Below are 27,671 nucleotides of genomic sequence, written 5' to 3'. Positions count from 1 at the left end.
TTTTGCCCTTTTCACTATGTGTGGCACGGTCTTACTTGCTGCGTCAAGTGTGACTGCAGTCAGCAGTGGAGTGGGCAGGTGTGGCGAGCCATGCATTGGCGCCTTCCGTGTAGCACTGTACATGTGCACATGGAGTGGATCCACACACTTCTATGATCCAGGTAGCTGTCGTTGTGCTCGTGAACAGGTTGTGACATGGCCCTGTGTTTTGCCATGGTGAAGAGGGGGGTTCTGGGACTGGCCACCCTTGTCTACATGCACGCAGTCTACCTGCTGACGAGCAGACATTCGCACACGCCACACGGCTGATTTGCTCTCCCTGTGTCTTGCTCCCTCTGTGTCCCCCTCTCCCTCCCTCCGTGTGTCAGCCTCCTCCCTCTGTCCGTCTCCCTCCCTCTCTGTCCCCCTCTCCCTCCCTCTGTGTCCCCCTCTCCCTCCCTCTGTGTCCCCCTCTCCCTCCCTCCATGTGTCAGCCTCCTCCCTCTGTCCGTCTCCCTCCCTCTCTGTCCCCCTCTCCCTCCCTCTCTGTCCCCCTCTCCCTCCCTCTCTGTCCCCCTCTCCCTCCCTCCGTGTGTCAGCCTCCTCCCTCTGTCCGTCTCCCTCCCTCTCTGTCCCCCTCTCCCTCCCTCTGTGTCCCCCTCTCCCTCCCTCCGTGTGTCAGCCTCCTCCCTCTGTCCGTCTCCCTCCCTCTCTGTCCCCCTCTCCCTCCCTCTCTGTCCCCCTCTCCCTCCCTCTGTGTCCCCCTCTCCCTCCCTCTGTGTCCCCCTCTCCCTCCCTCCGTGTGTCAGCCTCCTCCCTCTGTCCGTCTCCCTCCCTCTCTGTCCCCCTCTCCCTCCCTCTGTGTGTCACCCTCTGTCACCTCAGCCCAGCTTCCTGGGCACACACTGTTAGCAGATCTTTGAGTGGCCCTTGGCTTGTTGATGTGAGTTTGTTTCTGATCTGCAGGCACCCATTGGGTGTGATGTGTGTCTGTGCGCTGCTGCTGTGGTGGTGTGTGCTGCAACTCTTTCACAATGTTGGCTGTTCATCAGCTGCTGTCATGTGCAAAACAATGCCTTCACCCCCATGTGTTGATGCAAGGCGTCCGCCATTTGCTGGCAAGTCATTCCTGTGTTGGGACACACTGTTTGTCTGGCTGTGACCTAGGCCATATGGGCAGAGGGCATTGTTGTCTGCTTCTGAGTTGCACTTAGTGATTTTTGTGGCCCAGCCTCCCGCCATCCGGGTTACCGTGTCATGTGTTGGTGTCTTCTGTGGCCTGTGACTTGACATTGTCCAGCTGGGTGCATGGGGCATGGTGGCAGCAGTGGCATGTGCGTGCTCATGGAGTGTGGTTGAGTCATGCGATGGCTTGTGGTGGTTGCGTGCCTGTTAGTGATTTTGGTTGTGGATGCCGTTCCCCCCATGTGAGGTGCGTTGTTTGTGTACTCACCCGGGTCTCGGAGTCCCTCTAATCCTTCGACTGCCTCCACCGGCAGTATGGCCATCACCCTCTCCTCCCAGGGCTGGTAGTGTACGGGTCTGCGGGAGGGCCCTCCTCCTGTGGCGTTGGCCTGGTCGTGTTCCTCCTGCCTCTTGGCTCGGACCCTCCTCCGCAGATCGTACCACCTGTTCTGGCATTCCTGCCTGGTCCTTCTGGTGTCCGCAACAGCATTCACAGCATCGACGATGGTCTGTCACATGGCTGTTTTTGCTGCCATGCTGGTGTTTCTGACCAATGTTCCAAAGATCTGTGGCTCGACTCTGAGGATTTCATCAACAAGGACCTCCAACTCTCGGTTACTGAACTTTGGATTCTTGGTGGTGGGCATGGTGAGGGGTGTGGGTGTGGATGGTGGGGGGGGTGTGTGGATGTTGGGGTGTGTGTGTGGATGGTTGTGGGTGTGTGTGTGTGAATGTGATGAGGGTGTGTTTGTGAAGGTGGTTGTGTGAAGGTGTGCAAGTGTAAGGTGTGATGAAGCTTGTAGTGTGGTGCTGTGGTGTCTGGCAGCAGTGAGTCTGTTGCAAAGGCTCATGGTTTGTGTGTGTGGGCCCTTTTTATTGGTCCATGGGTGGGTGTGGCTGTGTTTGAAGTTTGGGTGGGTGTGTTATAAGTAGTGGTGGTGTTTTGGGCCTCTGTTTGTCTTTGGCAGTTGCAGGTCAGTGAAGGTGTTTTTGTAGTGTTTGTTGGCCATGTTTAGTGGCTTTGTGCCATTCGTATAGTGTATTATTGTGTGGTTTTGTTTTGTCCTGGTTGTGTACGTGCGTTTTGAGCGTGTGTACGGTGTGTACATGGGCCATTTGGTTGTACGGTGCTGTCCTTGTGTGTGGGTTGGTATGACTCGTACATGCGGTTGTGATGTTGGGGCCTAGGGTGCGCTCCGTACTTAGGAGGTTGTGTTGGGGGTAGGACCGGAACGTACTGGGGTGTACATTGACGGTGGAACGACACGTACATGGGTGGGGGTTCGACACGTACACGGGTGTACATCCAGGGGGGGTGTACATTGAACGGGGGGTACGACTGGAACGTACTGGGGTGTGGGTACACGGTGGTACGACACGTACAGGGGTGGGGGTACGACTCGAACGTACTGGGGTGTGGGTACACGGTGGTACGACACGTACAGGGGTGGGGGTACGACTCGAACGTACTGGGGTGTGGGTACACAGTGGTACGACACGTACAGGGGTGGGGGTACGACTCGAACGTACTGGGGTGTGGGTACACGGTGGTACGACACGTACAGGGGTGGGGGTACGACTGGAACGTACTGGGGTGTGGGTACATGGTGGTACGACACGTACAGGGGTGGGGGTACGACTCGAACGTACTGGGGTGTACATTGACGGTGGTACGACACGTACAGGGGTGGGGGTACGACTCGAATGTACTGGGGTGTACATTGACGGTGGTACGACACGTACAGGGGTGGGGGTACGACTCGAACGTACTGGGGTGTACATTGACGGTGGTACGACACGTACAGGGGTGGGGGTATGACTCGAACGTACAGGGGTGTACGTACACGGTGGTATGACACGTACAGGGGTGGGGGTACGACTGGAACGTACTGGGGTGTGGGTACACGGTGGTACGACACGTACAGGGGTGGGGGTACGACTGGAACGTACTGGGGTGTGGGTAAACGGTGGTACGACACGTACAGGGGTGGGGGTACGACTGGAACGTACTGGGGTGTGGGTACACGGTGGTACGACACGTACAGGGGTGGGGGTACGACTCGAATGTACTGGGGTGTACATTGACGGTGGTACGACACGTACAGGGGTGGGGGTACGACTCGAACGTACTGGGGTGTGGGTACACGGTGGTACGACACGTACAGGGGTGGGGGTACGACTCGAACGTACTGGGGTGTACATTGACGGTGGTACGACACGTACAGGGGTGGGGGTACGACTCGAACGTACAGGGGTGTACGTACACGGTGGTATGACACGTACAGGGGTGGGGGTACAACTCGAACGTACTGGGGTGTGGGTACACGGTGGTACGACACGTAAAGGGGTGGGGGTACGACTCGAACTTACTGGGGTGTGGGTACACGGTGGTACGACACGTACAGGGGTGGGGGGGTGTACATAGACGGTGGTACGACACGTACAGGGGTGGGGGGTGTACATGGACGGTGGTACGACACGTACAGGGGTGAGGGTACGACTCGAACGTACAGGGGTGTACATACACGGGTGGGGGTGTACATACACGGGGGTACGTGTCGGACGTACGGGGGCTGGGGGGAGTGTTGGGCGCATATGCGGGCACATGTCTCCATGGTTGCTATGGGAGTTCGGTGCGGACGGTGTTTTTTCCATACGGTTGTAGCCTCGGACGCACGGGATGGATCGTGATTCCTCGGTCGGACTTCACCTTTCACATTTGTACGGTAAATCGTACGAGGACGTGTCGGACACATTTTCCGACCCGAGGACGTGTGGGGAAATATTCCCAATGCGGTTCGTATGGACTTTTTACCATGCGAATCGTGATTGCCAGTTCGTACGGCACTTGTACGATTCGTACGGTAAAAAGACCGGATACGAGTCGCACGGGGAATTTTTTTACCGGATCGTAATCGGCACCTAATTCTTTAGGCACGCTGAAAAACTGTCACAAAAACTCCTGTCCAGAAGCTACCTGTGCAAACTGATAAAAAGATCAATTAAGTGAGCTTTGTACTGCCCTAGGGAAGTATTACTTACCCCTAGATGAAGGACAGACACAATAAGGTTGGTATGTGTAACAAAGTTTCCCCTGTATTCAAACTAGTGAAATAGAGTATTTTACCACACTGGAATGTACAGAACGCAGGTGTTGTGGGACACTCACCTGCACTCCAGGAGGTTCTGCTGGGATGAAGTTCTACCCCTAATCCTTCTAAGGACTGATCTTGGTAGCATTTAATGACACTGCACCGGCTATAGTCCCCAAAGGAAATGGCTTAGGAGTTTGAGAATAAAGAGAAATGAAGAATGTTCTATGGACTGGGTACTTCTCTGTAACAATGGATGTAGGAAGGAATGGCATCTACAGGGTATATATCTGCGAGTAAGAAACACAATTTGCCAAATGCCATATACTGCATCACACTACAAATGTAACTTTAACTTGTGACCATCACCCAATACATACGCCCTGTATTTATCTTGGATCAATTTCACGTAGGCATCACGATTTAAATGCACCGCAAAACATCCTCTCACTTCAGAAGTTGATGCAGAGGTAAACACTTTCTTGCTTCAGTGTGGTTTTCATACTATACACCATCTGTCCAGCTCACATTAGCATTTCTCATACATTTGTTATGGTAAACAGTCATAATATTGAAAAAAAAATATCGACTGGACAGAATTTCGAGTTTTTAATATAGAATGGACAGAATATCGAATTGCCAAAATATAGTGGTGAAGAATATCGAAAATCAGGTAAGAGATATCGATTTACATAATATAGAAGTAAGTAATATCAACAGTCATAAAGTAGTTGTTAAAAATATCGATTTTTTTTATAGTGTTTTAAGTGTGTATATGTGTTAAAAGTATGTATTAATTTTGGAATGTATGTTTGAATATTTTTAAAGTAATTAATTTTATGTTATTTAATTTTTGTGTTATTTAATTCCGTAACGGGTTGTGGGTTTATAGGGGATTAGGGTGGGAAGTAATTTAATTATAGTACATTAAATAATAATTTTTAGGAATTATTAATTGTTTTTAATTTAGTTTTGCGTTTTACTTCTGTAGCGGGTTGTGGGTTTATAGGGGAATAGAGTGGGAAGTAATTTAATTGTTATTAAGTAATTAATAATTGGTATTGAATATTAATTGGTTGTTGATTAATTATTAATTGGTAAATAATTTGTATTAATTGGTAATTAATTTGTATTAATTATTTAATTGATAATAATGTTAATTGTATTAATGTATTATTTGTAGCGGGTTGTGGGTTTATAGGGGAATATGGTGGGAAGTAATTTAATTGTCAATAATTAATTATTGAAATAATTTTTATATATTGATAATTAATTTATTATTAATTAATTATTAATTGGTATTATTTATATTTATTAATTGGTTTTTAATTAATTATTAATAGGTAATTAATTTTAAAAAATATTGGTATTTATAATTAATTAATTATTACATATTGTGTGGTTGGCAATTAATTGTGATAATTTTTTTGGGGTATTAATAATTAATTTATTTTTAATAAAATATGACATTATTATTTTCCCTACTATTGCACTCACTGGAGTGGGAATAGTAATTTTTACCCCTACGCTATCCAACGCTTTCCCTACTATTGCACTCACTGGAGTGGGAATAATAATTTTTACCCCTACGCTATCCAACGCTTTCCCTACTGTTGCACTCTTTGGAGTGGGAATAGTAATTTTTACCCCTATGCTATTCAACGCTTTCCCTACTGTTGCACTCTCTGGAGTGGGAATAGTAATTTTTACCCCTACGCTATCCAACGCTTTCCCTACTAGTGCACTCTTTGGAGTGGGAATAGTAATTTTTACCCCTACGCCATCTGACGTTTTCCCTACTGTTGCACTCACTGGAGTGGGAATAGTACATTTTGCCCTCCCGCTATCCAATGCTTTCCCTACTGTTGCACTCTCTGGAGTCGGAATAGTAATTTTTACCCCTACGCTATCCAATGCTTTCCCTACTGTTGCACTCTCTGGAGTGGGAATAGTAATTTTTACCCCTACGCTATCCAACGCTTTCCCTACTGTTGCACTCTCTGGAGTGGGAATAGTTATTTTTACCCCTACTCTATCCAATGCTTTCCCTACTGTTGCACTCTTTGGAGTGGGAATAGTAATTTTTTACCCCTTCGCTATAGATCGCTTTCCCTACTGTTGCACTCACTGGAGTGGGAATAGTAGATTTTACCCTCCCGCTATCCAACGCTTTCCCTACTGTTGCACTCTCTGGAGTGGGAATAGCAATTTTTACCCCTACGCTATCCAATGCTTTCCCTACTATTGCACTCACTGGAGTGGGAATAATAATTTTTACCCCTACGCTATCCAACGCTTTCCCTACTGTTGCACTCTTTGGAGTGGGAATAGTAATTTTTACCCCTATGCTATTCAACGCTTTCCCTACTGTTGCACTCTCTGGAGTGGGAATAGTCATTTTTACCCCTACGCTATCCAACGCTTTCCCTACTGTTGCACTCTTTGGAGTGGGAATAGTAATTTTTACCCCTACGCCATCTGACGTTTTCCCTACTGTTGCACTCACTGGAGTGGGAATAGAAAATTTTGCCCTCCCGCTATCCAATGCTTTCCCTACTGTTGCACTCTCTGGAGTGGGAATAGTAATTTTTACCCCTACGCTATCCAATGCTTTCCCTACTGTTGCACTCTCTGGAGTGGGAATAGTAATTCTTACCCCTACGCTATCCAACGCTTTCCCTACTGTTGCACTCTCTGGAGTGGGAATAGTTATTTTTACCCCTACTCTATCCAAAGCTTTCCCTACTGTTGCACTCTTTGGAGTGGGAATAGTAATTTTTTACCCCTTCGCTATACATCGCTTTCCCTACTGTTGCACTCACTGGAGTGGGAATAGTAGATTTTACCCTCCCGCTATCCAACGCTTTCCCTACTGTTGCACTCTCTGGAGTGGGAATAGCAATTTTTACACCTACGCTATCCAATGCTTTCCCTAATATTGCACTCTCTGGAGTGGGATTAGTCATTTTTACCCGCCCGCTATTCTACGCAAAAAATATTGAATATTTTTAATTAATATTACGTTAATATATATGTATGAATTTTTTTTTTTTTCTTACATTATGGTGCTGATTCCGATCCGTTAAAACAAATTACCACACGACTCGTATCCGTATTTTTTTACGTACGAATCGTACAAGTCTCGTACAAACGGTGAAGTACGATTCATACTTTAAAACATACATACGAATCGTATCGGGAAAAGGTCTACGATACGTCCCCGGACAGTTTTACGTACCAGTCATAAAACTGAAGTCTGAGCGCACAAGTCCGATCCGTACTGGCGTTCAGAATACACAAGCGTATGGAAAACATCCCGTACGGAGCGAACTGTGTACGACCCCTACCCCGGGTACACTTGTGCCCGGGGTACGAGTCGTACGGCCCCCCACCCGCGTATGTCCGCACCGTACCCCCCCACCGTATGTACGGTCCATATATACGTGAGGATTGGGGTACACCTGGGGTACGGTGCGGACATACGCGGGTGGGGGGATACGGTGTGGACATACATGGGTGGGGGGTACGGTGCGGACATACACACCGTACATACGCACTGTTGGCCTATGTACAGTGTGTACCCCAACAGCACGTATGTACGCACCGTACATATGCAATGTTGGGGTACGCACCGTACATGATGACACGTACAATGTGGTTGATGGCGTGTACGTCGCGTACCGGGCCCCCTTTTCATCGTGCATCGGAGCGTACTTAGCTTTTCCGGCACTTTTTGGCTCCAGTAAAAAAAGCGCCGTGCGGAGTGCTGTAGGTACGAATCGTACTTGCTTGTCCGTCAAACGCTGCCTGACTCCGTGCGGACGTCGTGTACGCGCTGTCCAGGATCAGAATAGTAGGTATTTTTTAGCCGTACGGTGTTTTTTACGATTCGTACGGAAATGGTATTTCTGTACGAATCGCACTTGCTGGTTTGTAAGTTGGATTTCCCGGGTACGAGTCGTACGGAGAATATGCTCCGTATGACCATTCGTACCCGGGGTTTACAGGATCGGAATCGGCACCTAATTATTTATTAATTTTAAAGTTATTTAAGTATTTTTAAGTATGTTTTAGTTAATTATATGTATTATTTCATTAATTTTATTTTGACCAACTATATATTTCACAACGATATTTTGGGTTCTATATTTTTGTACTTACCTGTTTGTAGATAGGGATTTTATATTTTGGCATTCTATATTTTTTCCTCGATATTTTGGCAGGTCGATATTCTCCTTCTCGATATTTTGTCAGTGATCGGGCCTGCCCAGGTGCTTCTGGCCACCCGCACTGCAGTGAAGATCGAAGGCCAAAAGCACTGGGTCCATGTCTCCCACGTGAAAAGGGTGCCCCTTCCACTTCCATATGACCCCTAGGTGCGAGACGGAATCGCTGATCAGGAAGGGGAGCTGGTTTCCCATTTCATCCCTTTCTCCAATGCCCAGCTAAGAGGGGACGAACAGACAAAGAGAGTAAGAGGCCTTATTCGAGGCAATACCCCCTGAGATAAGGGCCGCCCCGGATACTCCAGCTCCTGGTGTGCAAACATCTCAGTCTCGATCCCCAACTGAATCCAAGTTTTTACCCCTATTTGTTAACGAGGTTGAGCCTGGGTGCACCAGGTACAATCTACTGCTCCGATGGAAGGACAGTGCACCGGCAGGGCAATCTAGGAGTTAGGGAAGGACTCAAGCTTAGGTTGCAGGTGCTGTGCCTCTGGTGCCTGCTTTAGATTAGAGTGAAGAACACTGGTGCACTGCCCTGGACACTGGCCAGGATCGCTGAGGGTATTTGCCCTGGAGGGAGGTTGCCCTATCCTGAAAGAAGAAGGATTTGTTTCTCGTTAAGGGCCGCAATTGTTTTCCAGCAAGGGCTGCAATTGTGCACCTCCACCATGGGAGTGTTTGATGAATGATAGGAGCCTGCCTGTGAAGCTCATAATGGACAGAGGAAAGAAGAATATCCCTCTGGCCAGTTGTATTGTGGCTCCAAGTCTCAAAAGTGTTTTCTGAAAATGTATCCCTTTGGTCATCCCATTCCTGAAGAGGAGCAGCTCTTTGCAGCTCCACGTCCCACTCCGTATGGTCCCGTTTGGTTCTCCTGGTTCCCCAAGACTAAAATAGTATTTGTGATAATAATTTAGCTTTCTCTGATATTTGTATTTAGGGTGCTGTTCTTTCTAGAAGAGAAATATCATGTGCATGCGTGGATAAGTACCACATCGACACCTCCTGAACATACTATTGGCAGTTTAGCACCTCACAAAGAAGAACACTGGAAGTCCTATGAAGATAATGTTTTTATTCAGACGCTGCATCAAACACATGCTGTTTATAACACAACCAAATGTTGGGTGTGTGGGCTGTAACCTTCGGTTACACATCAAAGTGAGAATTTGTTGCCTATGCTTCTGTCCTATGTTGATAGCTGTGAGGGTTGGTTAACCTTGCTTACTTTGATCCACTCATTCTCCCAGCCTGACTCTTTGGAACACAGGAACACCAGTTCCCGTTCTCTGACAATGAATGTGTATCCTCAGCAGAGATGCCCACGTGTTTTTTCTCCAGGGGATAGATGATTTGATAGAGTATTCTTGAGTTCTTGCCGCAGAGCGGCAAATGGAGGTAGGAAGGCAAACAGAACAGGGATGGTCAAAGATAGGTTCTCACAGTTCAATATATCTGAATATTCCCAATCTTTTCAAGCCCGCAACGTCATTGAAGATAAGCCCATACCCCTGGCGGTGATGGATGTACCGGTACCATTTTTGTGTTCAAGGGACAGGAGACATAAAGGTAGGGAACAGTAGATGTAACGCCACTTCCATTTTGAGACTGCCCAAGAGCCCGCCATTGAGCCCACCACCCAATGCTTACTTCGTTTGTGGTGATTGTGGTTATGTGTGCCTGCCTGCGGGATGGTCCAGGAGATGTTACCTTTCTTACCTCCTTCCCCAGATTATATAGCTCCTTCCAACTATCACATAACTCATCGCCTGCAGTGAAGGGATGCCTCAGTTTTCGGTGTTAAATGAGTTATAGATCCAGATGATATTGACCAAACAGATACCTCTTTGCAACAGTTTACTGATATATATTGAACGGTTTCATACCGTTGTGGGTCCCATGTTCAATGCCCACAATATCCGAAGTCTGGCCAGAGTAGTCGAGGGAGTCATTAACACCACTGCAGGTATACTGACCAATATTACAGTCGAGCTTCAGGCTACGAGACTTGTCTCACTCTAAAACCGAATGGTTTTAGACGTTATCTTAGTTGACAGGGGTGGAGCCTGCGGTGTCATCGGCAGCAGTTGCTCCGAGTACATACCTAAGTGTGCCCCCACTGTATACTCTGCAATACAGAAATTGCACAGACAAGCTTCCGAAATTCACCAAGACAGTGGCACATGGTCCCTCACGGGATGGCTCTAGGGTCTATTGACGTCATGGGGTTGGAAGATACTTCTTGTCCTGGTAGCCATTGCAGGGGTCATCTTCACATGTTGTCGATGCATAAATTGTCTCCCAGCCTGCTGCACCTATTGCATAAGCAAACACACTCCTAGTGTTCAGTTTCCCAAACATGACAATAAGTGCTCTCCCAAGATGATGAAAGAAATACAGTCAATAATGTTAATAGACGAGGGATATTAGACTACTGAATAACATTTCTTTGATGCTTGCATTTGCTGAGTTTCCACTATCACCAATGAATGGCGAGGTAGTATCTCTCTCCCCACCAAGAATTATAAAGACCCTGCCGGATAGCAATAAAGCTTTTAGCCACCCATGCTAAAAGGAGGGTCTGTTAGGTTTGCAATTCCCTTTTCCACAGTGCACTCGTTATGCTATGTTAGGTTAGCAATGTGTGGCTTAAATAGACGCCATTTGTATTCATGTTATGTATCCCACTAAATTATCATTGCCGCATGTAGGCCTTAGTTAGCCCATGTGACTCTACTTTGTATTTCGTAACCACTAGAAGATTGCTAGGCTGTGCTCACATTAGGCCTTACTTCCCTAACACGCTTGCCTCAGCAGAAAACTGTACTTCATTATTATTTCTCTTCTGTTCAAGGCTGTAACTCGACTTGCTAATGAACTGTTATTCTGTTTGCACATTCCAATGTCTCCATGTATTTCTGCTTCCACGTTAGGAGACACTGAGACTTGGCACAGTGGCTTTGAAATACTTATAGTGCACCCCTCTGGGAGGTGCTAGCTCATCTCTGTGTACCTCCTTTGTTCATGCCCGGCTCAAGCCGGTAATTTTCCGCCAGAGGCGTGGCCGAAGTCTCCAGAAAGGTTTATTATGTATTAGCGTACCCTGGGGAGTCAGTCCCCTCGACAGACGTCTTAGGGTGAAGGTCTGACTGGGCTCCTCTGCAGACTACATACCTGAATAAATGTAAGTTTTCATTCTCTACTGTCTGACCGAGATTCATTTTGGGAAGGCATAGCAGGTGGTCGTGAGAACCCGCATGACCCTAGAGGGCCCCGTCCTTCACTCGCACACTGAATTTGACAAACAGCTGCCTGACCCGGATGAGCTGACGATACTGGCAGCTGAAATGTTACGTCGAAGAGGTGTTTTGTTTAGAATCCTGCAAAAAGAGCAATTGATGGACAGGATGCTGAACAATGTCAAACATTCACCCCAGTACAGAGATTTGGACCCAAATCCACTGTGTTTTTGCTACCCAAGCCATGATGATTGGAGTCGTTCACCATTTTGGAGCATTGCAGATGCCTGCACAAGTTGCACTTGTTAAGTGTGCTTCACATTGTAAAGGTGATGATTATGGACAGATATGTCGATGAAGTCACCACTTACTTTGCTTACAATGCTTGTACTTTTACTGGTAAATATACAAATAAGGGAACAGACAAGACCAACTATAACTTTGGTAATGACAGCTGATACTGCCGAAGGCGCCATGAGGTTGCAGGAGGAAGTGTCAGAGGCAGAACAGCAGTGTTGGGTCAGGGCAGGTTGTGTCCGGAGAGATAAGGCTGAGATTTGGGTTTCAGGAGTTGGAAGACCAGTGTTAACTAACAGTCTTTTGCCCCTAATTAAAGGCCCCCTAGGCATTATCATGCTCTGACTTATGTGGGAAGAGAAGTGATGGACAGGTGTTTTGTCAAACGTGGTTTACTCCAAGGTTTAGGTTGATAGCTGAATCATTGTGTTACATGTGTGTTGTGTGTCAGCAGAACAATCTGGGAAAGAGGACTGAGGTCACACTGAGTCACATAGGAAGGTCAGGTGGACCTTTCAACAGAATGCAGTTGGATTTCATTGAGATGCCTGTGTGTAAAGGATTGAGGATTGTGTTGGTTGTTGTGTGTATTTTCTCAGGACGGGTTAAAGCATGCCCTACATGAAGAAATTGCTGTCTCACAGTAGCAAAATTATTGTTGAAGGAGTTAATACCGAGGTTTGGCTTCCCAACTTCTTAGGGATCTGACCAAGGCATGCACTTCAACAACAAAATCCTGAGGATGCTGTGTGCTGCTTTGCAAGTTGAGCAGAGATTTAATTGTGGCTACAGATCTTAGGCTTCGGGTCGGGTGGAGCAGGTCAATGGGACATTGAAATCCAGGCTTGCCAAAGAATGTAATTCTACATCTCTGAATTTGCCTAATGCATTGCTGCTTGGGTTAATGAGTCTCTACAGTACACCTGATTGTAGGACTGAATTGTCTCCCCATGAGATCATCATGGGCAGGGCAATGAGGTTGCCAGCAATGCCTGCAAATGTGCTTGTGAACATTACAGATGATCTGATACTTGATTATGGCAAAAGACTGGCTGATGTGGTGCATTCCATGTCTGAGCAGGTTGAAGCTGCTACAGCCCCTTGTTGGCTTGGGCTGTACCAGTGATCCTAGTCACCATGACTGCTGTGAAGTGCTGAGGTCTCCCCAGCTGGGTGCATGCTGCTCACACTCGCCGAGTTCCATGTCCCCTTGGATGATATTAGTTATATCTCAAGCACTAGGACTTGATATGCTGCGCACTGTTCACAAAGTGATTACCATCATCACTCTATTCACTTTGAATGCAGATGCATGTAAATTTATTCAACATGTTCCAACAAAAAAGAACCTTTCTTTCCAACTCATGAAATTACAATAAACGATTGATATATACAATTTTCATCATATATGCAATATATATCATGTAATTGTTCTCATGTACGATTAGTCCATTTTCTAATCGCTTGAATCTTTACTTTCAATACCGGCGAGCTCACCGTTCTGAATCGATATGTGGACAACATCGTGCAGAGGATTAATTCTAATTCAGGTACTCCAGTGTTACATCTAGAGTATAAATTATATCTGTCTCCTTATATTATTCTCATTAGGATTATATTATTCTCATTAGGATTAAATGCCTGTTCAATATATCGGTGTTTTAGCATATGGTTATCCAATGAGTGTCATCAGTGGTTGATGTTTTTGCATTTACCTATGTTTTTCTGATTAACATTTATATTAGTATATTCAGCCATTTCAATATGGCGACGGTTTCGGATCCTGGTTAGTCAGTTTTTCATGCGTACACTTCTTTGAAATACCGCGAAGCTTAATATCCGGCATTCAAACATTGTTTGAGAGGTTACTCCACGCGGCATTCATGTTTCAGTTCACTGGTAAGAAGAGGCATGCTTGTTACCAGGATATTTTACAGCATTGTTAGGCGGTTGCAATTTTCTGAAAATACCCAGTGAGTTGTTTTTTGATAGCAGTTTCTTATTTGGTTTGTAGATACCAGACACAGTACTGCACAACGTAGGTAAGGCATTTCTGCTGATATTCATGAAGTTGCTTTAGGAGCACGTTGTCGTGTTGAGAAAATTAATAATGTTCCTCTGGTTGCTTCGCAGCTTTTAAACAAGGAATGGTTTTGATTTAGTTCATCTTTACAGAGTGCAGATATGATTCTTTCATACTGGGAATACTTACACTACCCACGGGGTGATATATATCCATATAGGTTGAATACACACAGGAAATACTTATAATGGTAATAGAGGGAAGCAACTTTTTGGAGATTCAAAAAAGAAATTGTTGTGTGAGCATGAGCTCCAAGGTTGACTCATTATTGTTACTGATTATAATTAGTTTTCAATTTGCATTTTCAGATTTTCTCCTAAAGAAGGGACTGTGTTATGGTCCCGAAATGCATTGGGCTCATGATTAAATGTTGTATGATTTTGCATAAGCAATGTTTTCTGTGAAGAATTAGGCTTATGATTAAATGTTGTATGATTTTGCACAAGTAATGTTTTCTGTAACGAATTTTACATGAGAACAATTACCTGATATATATTACATATATGATGACAATTGTATATATCAATCATTTATTGTAATTTCATGAGTTAGAAAGAAAGGTTCTTTTTTGTTGGAACATGTTGAATAAATTTACATGCAGCTGCATTCAAAGTAAATAGAGTGATGATGGTAATTACTTGTCGAACAGTGCGCAGCATAACAAGTCCTAGTGCTTGAGATATAACTAATGTCAGATTTACAAAGAGGTGACAGCTCTTGTATGCTGCAGCACCTTTGACCAAATGTTTGTAGAAAAAGATTAAACAGGGTTCAATTAGGAGTGCACCCCTCAATTATATAACTAGTTTCTAACCCTTGGATGATATAACAGCACCTCTTCCAGAAGCACCAGCTGAGAGACCACTGGAGCAGGTTAGTGAAGCTGTTTGGGACCAGCAAGATTCTGAAACAGCACTTGTTTGGCCTGAGGGGGGTCCTGGAGAGTCGGTTGTCAAAGCAGAAGAAGAGGCTGGTTCTGTGGTTGTGACTGAGCCAGAATTGGACACTGACAAAGAGCCTAGTGCTGTAGAACTTTCAGGGGCAGCAGGAGAATGATGGATGAGATGGAGGGAGAGGGGTATACTGATCCTGCAGGTGGAAGGTGATCTAGCAGTCATCCTGGAAGATACTGAGAATATTGATCTAAGTGATGGAGAAGGAGAGGGGAATACACTCAGGATGTCAAAGCTAGCTAGAGTGCCCTGTTGGAGGTACTCTTCTCCTGAATTGACCTATTTTCTTGCAAATGGTAGAAAGAACGAGTTCTGGGTTTTCTGGAATAATTGTGAAAATTCAACTGAAACTTCGGAAACTTGATCTTCAATTTGATGTTACATTTGAACTGCCTTTGTTAATGAAATTGAGTGCCATGAGACATCTTATTCTAGATTAGGCTGTCTTTCCTTTCCTGGATGCAAATTAATTCCCTTTATTAGTTGTTGAACTGAAACACTTCATTTTGAAACTGATTATTAGTGAACTTGAACATTTTATCATTAGTGACATTAACAAGTCTTTGCAGGGAAGAAAGAAGATTTACAAAGATTTTACATAAATTATTACATATTAGTTGAACTAGGTTTTGCTTTTTGCACAGTTGGAAACGACAGAGAAGACTCTGCAGCTGCTATGTTCCAATCAACTATTTCGTTTTTCATAAACAAATGCAAGGCAATACCAAAGCTAATCCTAACATTAATACTAGTATATATAAGCTAGTAGTTGTAGTATTAATCATAATGCTCACAGGGTTATACAGAAATAAGATCTACTGTTGCTCCTACTGCATCACACCCTGCTGATTGCAAATAAAGTTGTGGGGGTCAAAGGAGTTTAACACAGTTTTAAGAGCGAGACTGCTATTCCAATGCTTATTTTAGACTGCTTTATGAATACATTGACACTATGAATATGAGAGAATGCTATGTATCTACCCAGGTGCCTGTGTCTGTTGCTGAGGGATACTTATCACCATATTCCTTTGACCCATGGAATATCTTGTGGTTTTGTGTTAAGCTTATTTTGTAGACAAGAATGTTTCCACTATTATGTTTTGAATTTAGTCTTAGTTCTTTCAGATATTCCTATGTTTAACCATTTGAATAAGAATCCTTGTTTTAAAGGAGCAGAGAACGCAGGCAAATATATTGTTTCTCTCAAGTCACTAGACACTGTTTATGCACATAGACATAATTTGACCTATTCAATGTCACATTTGGAGAATAGATTCCTCACCTTAGTGAAAGACAGAAGGAGAGATCTTGGGCCAGATGTACGACCGTTTTTACATGCACAAACGGGTTTGAGAACCTGTTTGCGCATGCAAAAACAGAATGGGCCATGTACAACGCCTATTTTGCGACTCACAAAAAATTGCGAGTCGCAAAATAGTGTTTTGCGAGTAGCTATTAGGAAGGGGTGTTCCCTTCCTAATAGCAAGCGCTAGCCCATGTATGAATGCTTTGCGTCCGCAATTGAGGGCGCAAAACACACGCTATTACCACCCTCTTCAAGAGGGTGGTAATGCAGTTGCAAAAGGGAAGGGGTCCACAGTGGACCCCTTCCCCTTTTCACATGCAGGGGAACATATTTTTTAAGGGCAGGCAGTGGTCCCAGGGACCACTACCTGCCCTTAAAAAATGAGACAAAAACGTTTCTTTTTTTTTTTTTCAAATGCATCCCGTTTTTCTTTAAGGAAAACGGGCTGCATTCAAAGAGAAAAACTACTTTATTTAAAAGCAGTCCCAGACATGGTGGTCTGCTGAGCCCAGCAGGCCACCATACCTGGGAGGGCCTGCCATTCCCAATGGGGTCACAAATTGCGAGAGGCTCATTAATATTCATGAGCCTCTCAATTTGCGAACCCACTGGGAATCGCAAACAGTGTGAAATACACTGTTGTACATAGGAAATAGCTCCTCGCTAATTGCGAGTTGCTATTTTCTTGGTCGTACATCTGGCCCCTAGAATCTAAATCTGAAAATGATACGGACCTTAAAAGACACCCTGGATGGAGTAGTAAAAAAATAAAACATCAGCTGAAGGGAAATTTGCCCCTTTTAACCCTAGATTGGCAACATTAAGGAAACCTGTGTATACACATTGACCAGAGTTCTATAGGTCCGTTATTTTGGGGACAAAGTGACTGTGAATATATTTTTGAGGCAAGAGGAAAGAATGATCTTTACTTGAAAGGACAGGATCCTGTGATTCCTGGAGTGTATTTTATCTGTGGACAAAGTACATATTTTTAATTGCCCCATGGATTGCATGGTACATGCTATCTTGGTATAGTATTCCCAAAAATATGTCATGTCGAACATTTTGATGATCCAGTGTGGGAAAAGAAGCACAGAACTAAGCGAGGTGTTAGTGTAGTGGAAGTGGTAGGAGATATTTTTGGTGCCCTAATCCTGGCTGTAGGTAAGATTCTGAATGATCTAAAGATTAGAAATCTGTAGATAATAGTGGATAAGTTAGCTTATAAACAATGCTTGTAAATATGAGATGATTGTGATCAGGTCTATGGTTTTACAAAATCGACTTGCATTAGACCTTCTACTCGCAAAGGAGGGGAGAGTCTGCTGGATGCTCAAAGTTCAGCAATGGTATACTCATGTTCATGATGAAAGTCAGGACTTGGAGAAGTATATTCGGAATATATCTGGGTTGACAAAGGATTTGAAAGAGTTAGAGGCAAAAGGAGCTTGGGGAGCTATTTGGAATGGATTGTCTGCTGTAGACAAGTGTTTTGAAAACCTGGCAAGTGGAATTCTTGGTGCAATGTTAAAGCCCCACCATTTGATAACTGCCCTTTGTGTGATATTCCTATTCCTGATTTTTAAGGGTATATGTATGCACAAGTTAGACGAGGAGTGAAAAGAAAAAGAGCAGATGTAGAACTAGAGGAGAGTCATAGAAGATACTATGATAACATGAAATGTCTGGAGGATTAAAGAGGAAAAATTGTGTAGACTACAATGTTTTAGATGGTCCTTCTGATACTATCAGATTGTAATATGTGATGACTTGAATCTCCATCAGAGGGGGGGGGGACTGGACCTGCCCAATTTTAGCTCCACCCTTCCAGGATTGATTAGGCCACATGTATATGTACTGATAGCCTTATGTATTTGTGTTACTTAATGTGAAATTTAACAGTGTAGTGCACTTGAAGCAATAAAGAAAGAGCATTTACCATGTGACCTCGACAATGATATGTGTGTGCATATGATTGGTTTCCTTAAAGTAACAATGTGTTGCAGTTCTCACATATATCTACATGTGTGGTTTGAATAACACTGTTAATCCTCCTGTACCCATATACTTTTTAAATAATATCTTACATCTATTCTCTAAAGGGAAATGTATCCATTAGAATAATAGTTTTGCACTTATAATGAGACTGTCTATGTATCTGTAATCACACAATTACAATGCATATTTAAATGCTTTCCATATTAAACTTGAACAAAGGCCTTAAGCATTTGGATTTTGCAGCGCTTATCTTTTAATGTGAATGTTTTGCTTTGGGTGCAATGTTTTTCTCTCCTCTGCAGGTGCAGTGATATGAACGAATTAATCGAGTAAGGAACATTGTGTAAATGTTAAAGAGAAGCTTGAAGGGAGGCAAGGATGATAAGACTAATGAGCAAAGGGAAGACTACTGTCTGAGTGGAACGAGGAGACAGTTGGAATCCAAGGTTGTTCTGAATATGTGGATCTAAGAAGGGAGTTGCAGTCTGGCTACCAAAAGTATTGTTTGAAGGTGTACGCTAATGTGACCTTCGATATGGGATTCTAGAGGGTTCTTTCTGTGCGTATAAATAGGCAACACACTTTAGCTTTGTTCAGGTTCCTTTCAGACTCAGAGAGGTGCAGACTTCTTGGCGCTAGTTCTGTTGTGTTGCTTTATGCTATGCAATATTCTTTCCTTGGAGAACTTCTACAGAAGTTCTCCTATGCTGACAACATTCTACTTTATTTGATCTAATTTGGGTTTCCATTTGGCATTAATTAGTGTAGGTTAGTTGAGGAGAATTAGTTTTCCATCATTCATCATAGGCAAGAGGACCAGAGCTTTCAATATAATCATCAAGCTGTGTTTTGTATCTTTTTTACTGTGGCTACTGAATTCCTCCTTTGCTTTCTGTTATTGATGATAAACTGTGTTCGTAGATTTGGCTTTCCGTTTGTTAATCCTGTAATTTTATACTATGCTTCTGAGACAGATTTATATTACTTTGGCTCTGAATTTGAAATAAATCCATATGTATTCCCACTTATTGACTTGGGGCTTTACTATGTGTCCAAATGGGTTGCACTGTAATTGTAAATTGAAATTGAGCCTAACTCCTTTTGTTCCTCAGGCACCCATGAATGTTCCTTTACAGGGGGTAGGAGAGTGGGCCTGAATATGTTGCGTTGTCAGCGACAAGACCTCTTACTTGATTGCAATGTTCGTACCATCTTCTATAGATACCCTGATCTAGTATTAGTCATACACCAGTGTGTGGAGATGAGGGCCTTGGAGTGTTGAGTACTCCACCGGGGGCAGAATATTTCAAAAGGACTTATAAACACCTATCAATTTTGTAGATCTTTTGCAGGCCCATTTTTTGTCAACTTGACCTATGACAAGACACATTGCCTCACACATTCGTGACTGCACAATCTTTCCACATGCCAGGTCACAAACTATCATTGATAGTTAGTGACCAGGGATGCCAAGTCTAAACCCCTGGTAGGGTTCGCAAAGGCATATTGTGAGTTCTATCTCCATCAAAAATTCCAGCTAGTGCTCTTGTGTCTTCTGCTACTTTAGTCACATGAGTTAAGGCTATGTCTTTGGGTGAAAAGATTAAAAAAAACTGTTGGGGTACAATTCATTAGTGGATACATGGGCTCCAGACCCTCTACTGCTGAGACAAAGTTAGAAGGCAATCTTAGATTTTTGTATTGGTTGAGAATCAGCATTCAAACTGGTGACTTGTGCCTATTTCATTCTTGTGATTGGACCTTAAACACTCATAATATGAGACTGCACTCTTGTTATTAAATGAATGTTTTCCAAGCAAAATAGTGAAGGAAAGTCCTGATTGTGTTAAAGACATAGAGGTGAGCATTACCTCTCTACTGTGTATCTTGTCAGATGTGTTGTTTGCCATCATATGTTCAATACTATAGTACTACAAATATTATTGATTCCTTCTTTTGACTTAAATTGAAACAACTCCTGGTTCTTCCCTGTTCTCAACTGAACACCCATGGAGCTCAGTCGTCCAGGATTGTGAATACTGTGGCTGAGTCATCTTGGGAGTCAAAAGAAGTTGTTCCATTGTTTCTTTTAGGTTCCTTTTGATGATAATCTTCCATTTGATTCATGGAGCATAATCAGGGCTTTCCACCACTGTTCTAGCTAGGAAAATCTGCAATACCAGGTACCACATAAACAGGGTCTAAGTTTGCTAATTAAGAAATTCTTAGCATGCCCACGTCCTTCCTCTCCAAGTAGCAACCACAAATTGGTTATTAGAGAGAAATTGGTCTGACTCTGCAGTATCCTGTATAGGTCCAGCAACTGTCCACCTGGGAAGCAGCAGTGATTAGAAATGACAGATTGAATATTGTCGAAATCTAGATAGATACTGACTTATGTTAGGCGATAGCAAAAGATTGAGAAGGGATTAAAGTCCTGCCTTTCGTTAAATTGCACTCCAAGGGGTATATCATCAAGGACCGGCGATAATTATCGCTAAGCGCACTTAGCGCTAGGCTAATTATCGCCAGCTAACGTGGAATTTTATCGCTGAGATAGCGTGCTATCAGCAACGCTTCTCTCAAAAGCGAAAAAATTCCAAGCGCTGACTGCCAAATTTGAGATTATCGCTGGAAATCCAGCGATAATCTCACAAAATTTGGCGATAGCTTGTTGATACAGCAGGGCAGACTTAGCCATGATATCCACCTTACATTGGATATAATGGCTAAATCAAACTAAAAGCAGGCACAAGGAAAGTAGCGGTATTTAGCGCTACTTTTCTTATCGCTATGCTTGTTAGCGTGCCGATTGATAATTGGAGAAATGTCGGTTAGCGACATTTCTACAGTTATTTTGGTACGGAACACCCACTTTGCATCTCATTAGAGATGCAAAGGTGGGTATTACGGGAAAGGGAGTTAATGTAAGGATTCATGCGATAGCGTGACCTTGCTGATAAGGCGAGAAAAGTATCGCCGCTTTACATCCAAAAACGGACACAAAAGTGGCAATAATTTTATATCGCCTCCTTGCTGATATGCCCCCAAATTTCTAAATAATTTTTTTCTATATTCAAAAACAATACACTGCTCAAAAGTAGCCCTTAAGGGTAGGTGTAACGTTTATGAAATGTAAATTTATTTAAATTAATACATTTTACATATATCACGTTTTCATTGTCAGTTTAGGTAAATGTTTTGAAAACTTTTAGGTATTAGTTTTCAAACATGAATGTCAGCATTTTAATGAGAAAAGTTTTGACTTTGAGTTATTTGTTGTAGAGCTTTATATGAAGAAAGTACTCTACCCTTCGAAGCACCCTCCCTCATTGCAAATAAGCCTCGATTAATGCTTGAAAGATAAATGTCCCTTCAGATTAAACCTTGAAAACTGTTCTTGCTTGTTGACAGCACTTTAAAACACAATCAGTTGCAATCCTCGGCAACCAACGCTTTCTCCATCTCAATGACTATTTTTATCTCTTTCATTCCCTGATAACTTCGTAGCCGCCTGCTTATGAGATGTCAGAAACTCAAGATCTTGCAGTAACACTTACGGGATAAATAGTCGTGAATAGCATTGTCAAAACTCTATTCACCCATATAGCTGATGGCTAGTCCTGAAGTGCACACATAGAACAAATAATGACGTTTTCAAGCATCTATAAATAATGGAAAGGTATTTTGTCTGATGTTATCATCGCGCTTCACGAATAACGTCATGGCCAAGAAATAGCTTTTCTACATTAGTGCTGCCGTGTATGCAGCAGAAAATGAGGATTTGAGAATTCATGCATTACTTAACTCAGAGGTTATATAAGAGGATGTGACAAAGCGACACTATTAAGATCAGCTTTCTCTTCTTGCAACATCGGAGGTAGACCAATGGAGAATATTTAAAATGCCCAATATCCAAGCAGCAAACGATGATTTCTAAATCAACTGGCCACATATTTAGTAAATGTGTGTTGTGTTATATATTATAGAGTATTTTATGTTTTGTATTTTTAATGTTGTGTATTTATTTTTAGTTGCATTGTAAATTTTACCGTAGTTTAAATACTGGTACATTACACAGTGTTATGCTATTTGGTGCGATATAATGTTATGCATGATATTTAAGTATCAAGAACACAACCAGGCATGTCTAAAACATGAGTGAAGGTTATTGATGCCAGGGCCAGGTGTACTAATTACTTGACGCAAAAATGAGTTCCAATTTTCACCCAGTATAGAATGTTACTATATGTAGGTAAGGGGAAAAAGATCCTCATCCCTTACTAGTCATATAATAAGCATGTATCCTTTTTGTACTGGTTCTAGCCCAGAAACAGGGGGAGAGGCCCCTATCCCCCTAGTATGAATTAGGATTTTGTAGTTGTATCTGGGCAAGAGTCTGAGTTTGAGTTTATTAGGATAAAATATCCAAATTAATGTAGATAGATCCGATGGTATTAGTCATATATTTGTGCTTTATTCGTCAGGTAAGAAAAAAAGGAAGGATGGCACAGCCAACACGTGTTTCGCCCTCTAACTGGCCGTCAGGCCTAGAGCTTCCTCATGGCGGGTAGTCACGTAAAAGGGTTTCTGTGAAAGGATTGGGTTTGTAAACCCTAGATTCTCCGGTCTCGGCTAATGCCAGATTTGATGGATTTCTACGCGGTCGTAGAAATCCATCAAATCTGGCATTAGCCGAGACCGGAGAATCTAGGGTTTACAAACCCAATCCTTTCACAGAAACCCTTTTACGTGACTACCCGCCATGAGGAAGCTCTAGGCCTGACGGCCAGTTAGAGGGCGAAACACGTGTTGGCTGTGCCATCCTTCCTTTTTTTCTTACCTGACGAATAAAGCACAAATATATGACTAATACCATCGGATCTATCTACATTAATTAGGATATTTTATCCTAATGAACTCAAACTCAGACTCTTGCCCAGATACAACTACAAAATAGAATGTTACTAACCGACCAGTACTAAAAGATTTGTAACAAGATTGCAATTGGGAGTGAATCATATTCCGACCTACATCATGAATATTAATGAGGTCTTGATGCCTATGATTGGTTTTTGTGAAGTCCACTTTTTGTTTAAATGCAGCACATTTTGCATAAAGGAGATGATTCTACATTTAAAAAGAAACTTTTTTTTGTTTGCTTGGTGGGTGACAGTGGTCTACGGGTCCACGGCCTACTCCCCAACAAACTTGTTTTGAACATTGACAAAGGTGTTAAGGTCCTACGTGACCCCCTTCCATTATACTACTAGCATGCCACCCCAAATCCGGAGTCAGTAATTTTTCAATGTTGTGTGACAGGTTTTCAATTGCAAAACAGTGAAACATGTTATACAATTTCGGCTAAAACTGAATCACTGCATTAAAAAAGCATTTTATGCAGTCAAAAATTCAGAATCGGAGTATTTGACATCGTAAAAATTATTTCTATATTTTGACCCCAAGTGGATACGTTTTGTAAATGTAAAGAACTGCATTTCTTTACCCTTGCTTTTGTTTTGTCCTTGTGAGCAGACATTTGCAATGAACTTGTTTTTGCAGATATCTTTTAGGCATTTCATATTATATATACTGATATTTATCCAGAAATCCCTCAACACACTATTTCACTTTGTCAATTTATGTTTTGATTTATCGGAAGATAATTACATTGTATCAGACTAATAAATATGTTTTGAAATGGCTGAGCGTAGGTGACATAAACAATTAAATAAAAAAGGGCGCTAGTTACAGCTTCGTTCAATGAATATAATTGAGTTGCATGTAATATAACAGGTGTCAGCAAGTTCAGCTTCCTGCAATATGTGTACTCTGTATATTGAGTAAATATTGCAGCGAGGAGAAAGGCAAACACACACACTCCATTCAAACAAAGGATAAATATTTAGCAGACACAAACCACTTACGTTGGCAAATTAATTTGTGTTTTTTTTTAATGAAAGTGCTGGTTCGTTGATTGAAGAATTTGTATTACTGTTTGTATGAGGTGGGGAGTAGGTGACTGCCAAATGAGTGAAAGGGTGGTTTAATGGTTGGATGAGTGAGTGCATGAAGGAATGATTGACCGAGTTTTTGTGAGCCTGTCTGAGTAAAAGGGTGAATGACAGAGTAATATGAATGAAATGGTGAATGACAGAGTGCACAGAATTCATCAGTAGGCCTGATATTGAACAACAATGGTCTCAAGCAGTACATGCAAGAAGGGTCCCAGTGATGAGCATCAATGGCCTCACATGGTACAAGCATTAGTGGGCCGACTAATGAGTATCAGTGGCTCTGTATGGTATATGCTTCACTTGACCCAGCAGCTATATGACTTACATTACACAAGGTGAGCTGGAAGCTACAAATGTAATGCCGAGGTTGACAAAGGAAATATTTTCTTGTCATCAATAATAGATGGATCAATTGTCCTACTGTGAGAATTACAGCCCTCAGAATGTACATGCATCAAAAGGCCTTTTAATATGCATCAGTCATTTAGTCAGTGAATATTTCAAGGTGTCTAGAATAAGAACCAGTAATAACAGAAAAATATTTAACTTACGTACTCAACTTGATGCCCCAGCTGTCAAACACCGGTCTTCCACAACTTTCCTAGCTTTTTCAACCTCATTCCATGGAAACTAGACTTAGAAGAGAATGCCTGAGTCCAGGTAACTCCCTTATTCCTGAGAGAACCCCCCCTCCTTAGGGCCCTGCCCTCTTGGTGCTGGTTTATTAGGGAACCTTTAGTGGAAAGAGTCCAGTGCCTAGGGGCGTAAAAGATACAGATGGTAGCGAGGATTGTTCAGTTGGACCATAAGCTTACAAAGTCAGTAAGTTTTGCAGCTAACCCTTACTCCTCCTCGAGTTTACTATATCTCCCACTGCTGATTCCTGCGATCCTTCCTGGATGATTGGTGAAAGGGAGGTTAGTAGTTTTGTATATGCAGATTTAACTCTGGAAACATATAAGACTGGATGTATTCTCCAATCCATGGAGATCTTTTTCCAACATTGTTCACAAGTAGATATTGTAATAAAGGTCCACATATTTCTGATGGAACGATTGAACACTGTTCAATGTATTTACTCTTATCTGACCATCATAATTGAGTAAACAAGTTGTAAGAATTATTTTTTCCCTAAATGTCCAGCAAATGGAGCATCATGGCACCAATATAGTATTTTCTCCTGTAAGTAAAATGACAGAACAAGTTGTTGATTTTATTGAAAGTAAAGTCCATCTGCTATGATGGGATTGGGGGCCATATTCCTGCACTCAATGATGTGTAATCCAAAGCTGAAAATTCAGTTTTTAGCTGTGCAAAAATATTTTCAAAGTTGCTGCATTACCCCTTCGGAAAGCCTGGATATCATGTATATTGTTCAAAATGTTCTCTGATTCACTTTTATCATGATAGGGCATTCAACTTCCTACGCCTTTTTCGTGGCTATCTGTGATGATACATTGGAATAGTGAAATTCACCTAACATGCTGAGAGCTGCTGAATTTCATGGACTTCAAGAATCCTAGATTCTTATAATCTATCTAAGGGTTTCTGGATGTAAAGTCCCTTCAAGATGGTGCAGCCATCAACCAAAAAGTTTATCAATTGCTAATAATTCTATATCACATTCATATATTTTTGCTCTGTCATTGTTAAACTTCTAGACAAGTAGACTTCCAGGTGCACCACATTGGGGATCTGATCACTTTGTGAGAGGATGGCTCCAAGAGTGAAGGGATGATCTTGGTCAGTGTGACTTAGAATGGGAGTGGCAGTGAAGGACATTTTTAGTTTGTTGAACGCTTCTTGCTGCGTGGTCCTGCAATGAAATGGAACTGCTTTTCTGGGAAATGGTACTATGGGAGTGACCACAGTAGAAAAGGATTCAATGAAGTTTCAATAAAAATGAGCAAAATCTTCTGTATTACCTTCACATTGCGAGGTCTAGGCCGTTCTGTCATGGCAGCCAATTTTTTAGTATCCATACTAATAGCTTCACCTGATTCATTTTAAATCCCCAAAAATTGATTGTTTGGACTTGGAAGATCCCTTTCTTTTACGTAGTATACAAATGTTGAACTGTCAAGTATCCAAAAGCCTCTCATACATATAGTCAATGTAGTTGATGGAGGTAAAGTGCATGGGGATCGACACAACTTCTTTACAGCTTGTGGCCACCATTAAATATTGTTGACTGCTGAAGCTTAACAACAGTTGGAGCACCAGGCAGTCCTTGTGGCATGCTCTGGCCCTGCTGAAGTCATTCAGTGAGTGCACCCACTGGATGATGATGTCGAACACAAACGGGACCACAATGGTTCTATACATCTTTAATGGCTAAACATATGAAATCAGTCAATTGCTCAAAGATTGAGTTTAAAGTTTGTCCCACAAATTTGCCTTTTACACTATACTCAACATTGTTCAGAGCTGCTGCTCAAATGATCATTATGTTAGACCCAACAACAGAAGAGGAAGGCAGCTGGTACAGCACTTTAGGTGGTGTTCTGACTTTATAGATCAAAACTACCAGAAGCTTATTCTGCCAGCATTAGTGTCTGGCTGAAGGGACACAATTGCGTACTTAGCTAGCAACTGCCTTTGTTACAATCCCTGGTTACCGGCAATTATCTAAGAAATTACCTCTTTACTTGCTAATATTAGGATACAAAATCAAAATGGAATCAAAAACAGTAAAGTAGAACATTACATTTCTGAAATATGTACTGATCTTTTTCAAAAGTAATGTACATGCACAGTGCAAAGAAAATAAAAAAATAAGTTAATGAGACAATGTTCTATAATGAGCAATGCACAGATGTAAAGAAGGAAAGACAGCAAACAAAATTGCTATCCAAGTACAATAAATATTTACTAAAGTGATCATCTTGTACAATGGACAGATGAACAAAAGAAAGAAACTACTATAAAAAACAGTTTTATTTTCTAGCTTAAGCACCTGCACTGCCATAATATATACAGATCACAATTCCACCATCCAATTTTAAAGAAGATACCAAAAATGAGTTTTACAGCCATCCAGATATCTGATATTGTTCTCACCCATGATTTAAGAGCATGCAATGGGTGGGCTCAGTTGGACCCTAAAGCCAAATAAACATTTAAGAGGGGGGGCTCTAATTGACCAATATGGAGATTCTAGATTGTCATGAGAGCGATAATTTTCCCTGCGCACTAATTTTACAGGTGGCCCAATTCCACAATGGCTCTTGTATTGAGCCTCCCACGCACAACCCAATTGTCTTGACCACTAACAGATGTAAGGTAAAATGAACAGA

Source organism: Triturus cristatus, chromosome 8 (assembly GCF_964204655.1).
Source record: "Triturus cristatus chromosome 8, aTriCri1.1, whole genome shotgun sequence".
Taxonomy (NCBI): domain Eukaryota; kingdom Metazoa; phylum Chordata; class Amphibia; order Caudata; family Salamandridae; genus Triturus; species Triturus cristatus.
This window is presented reverse-complemented; position numbering follows the sequence as displayed.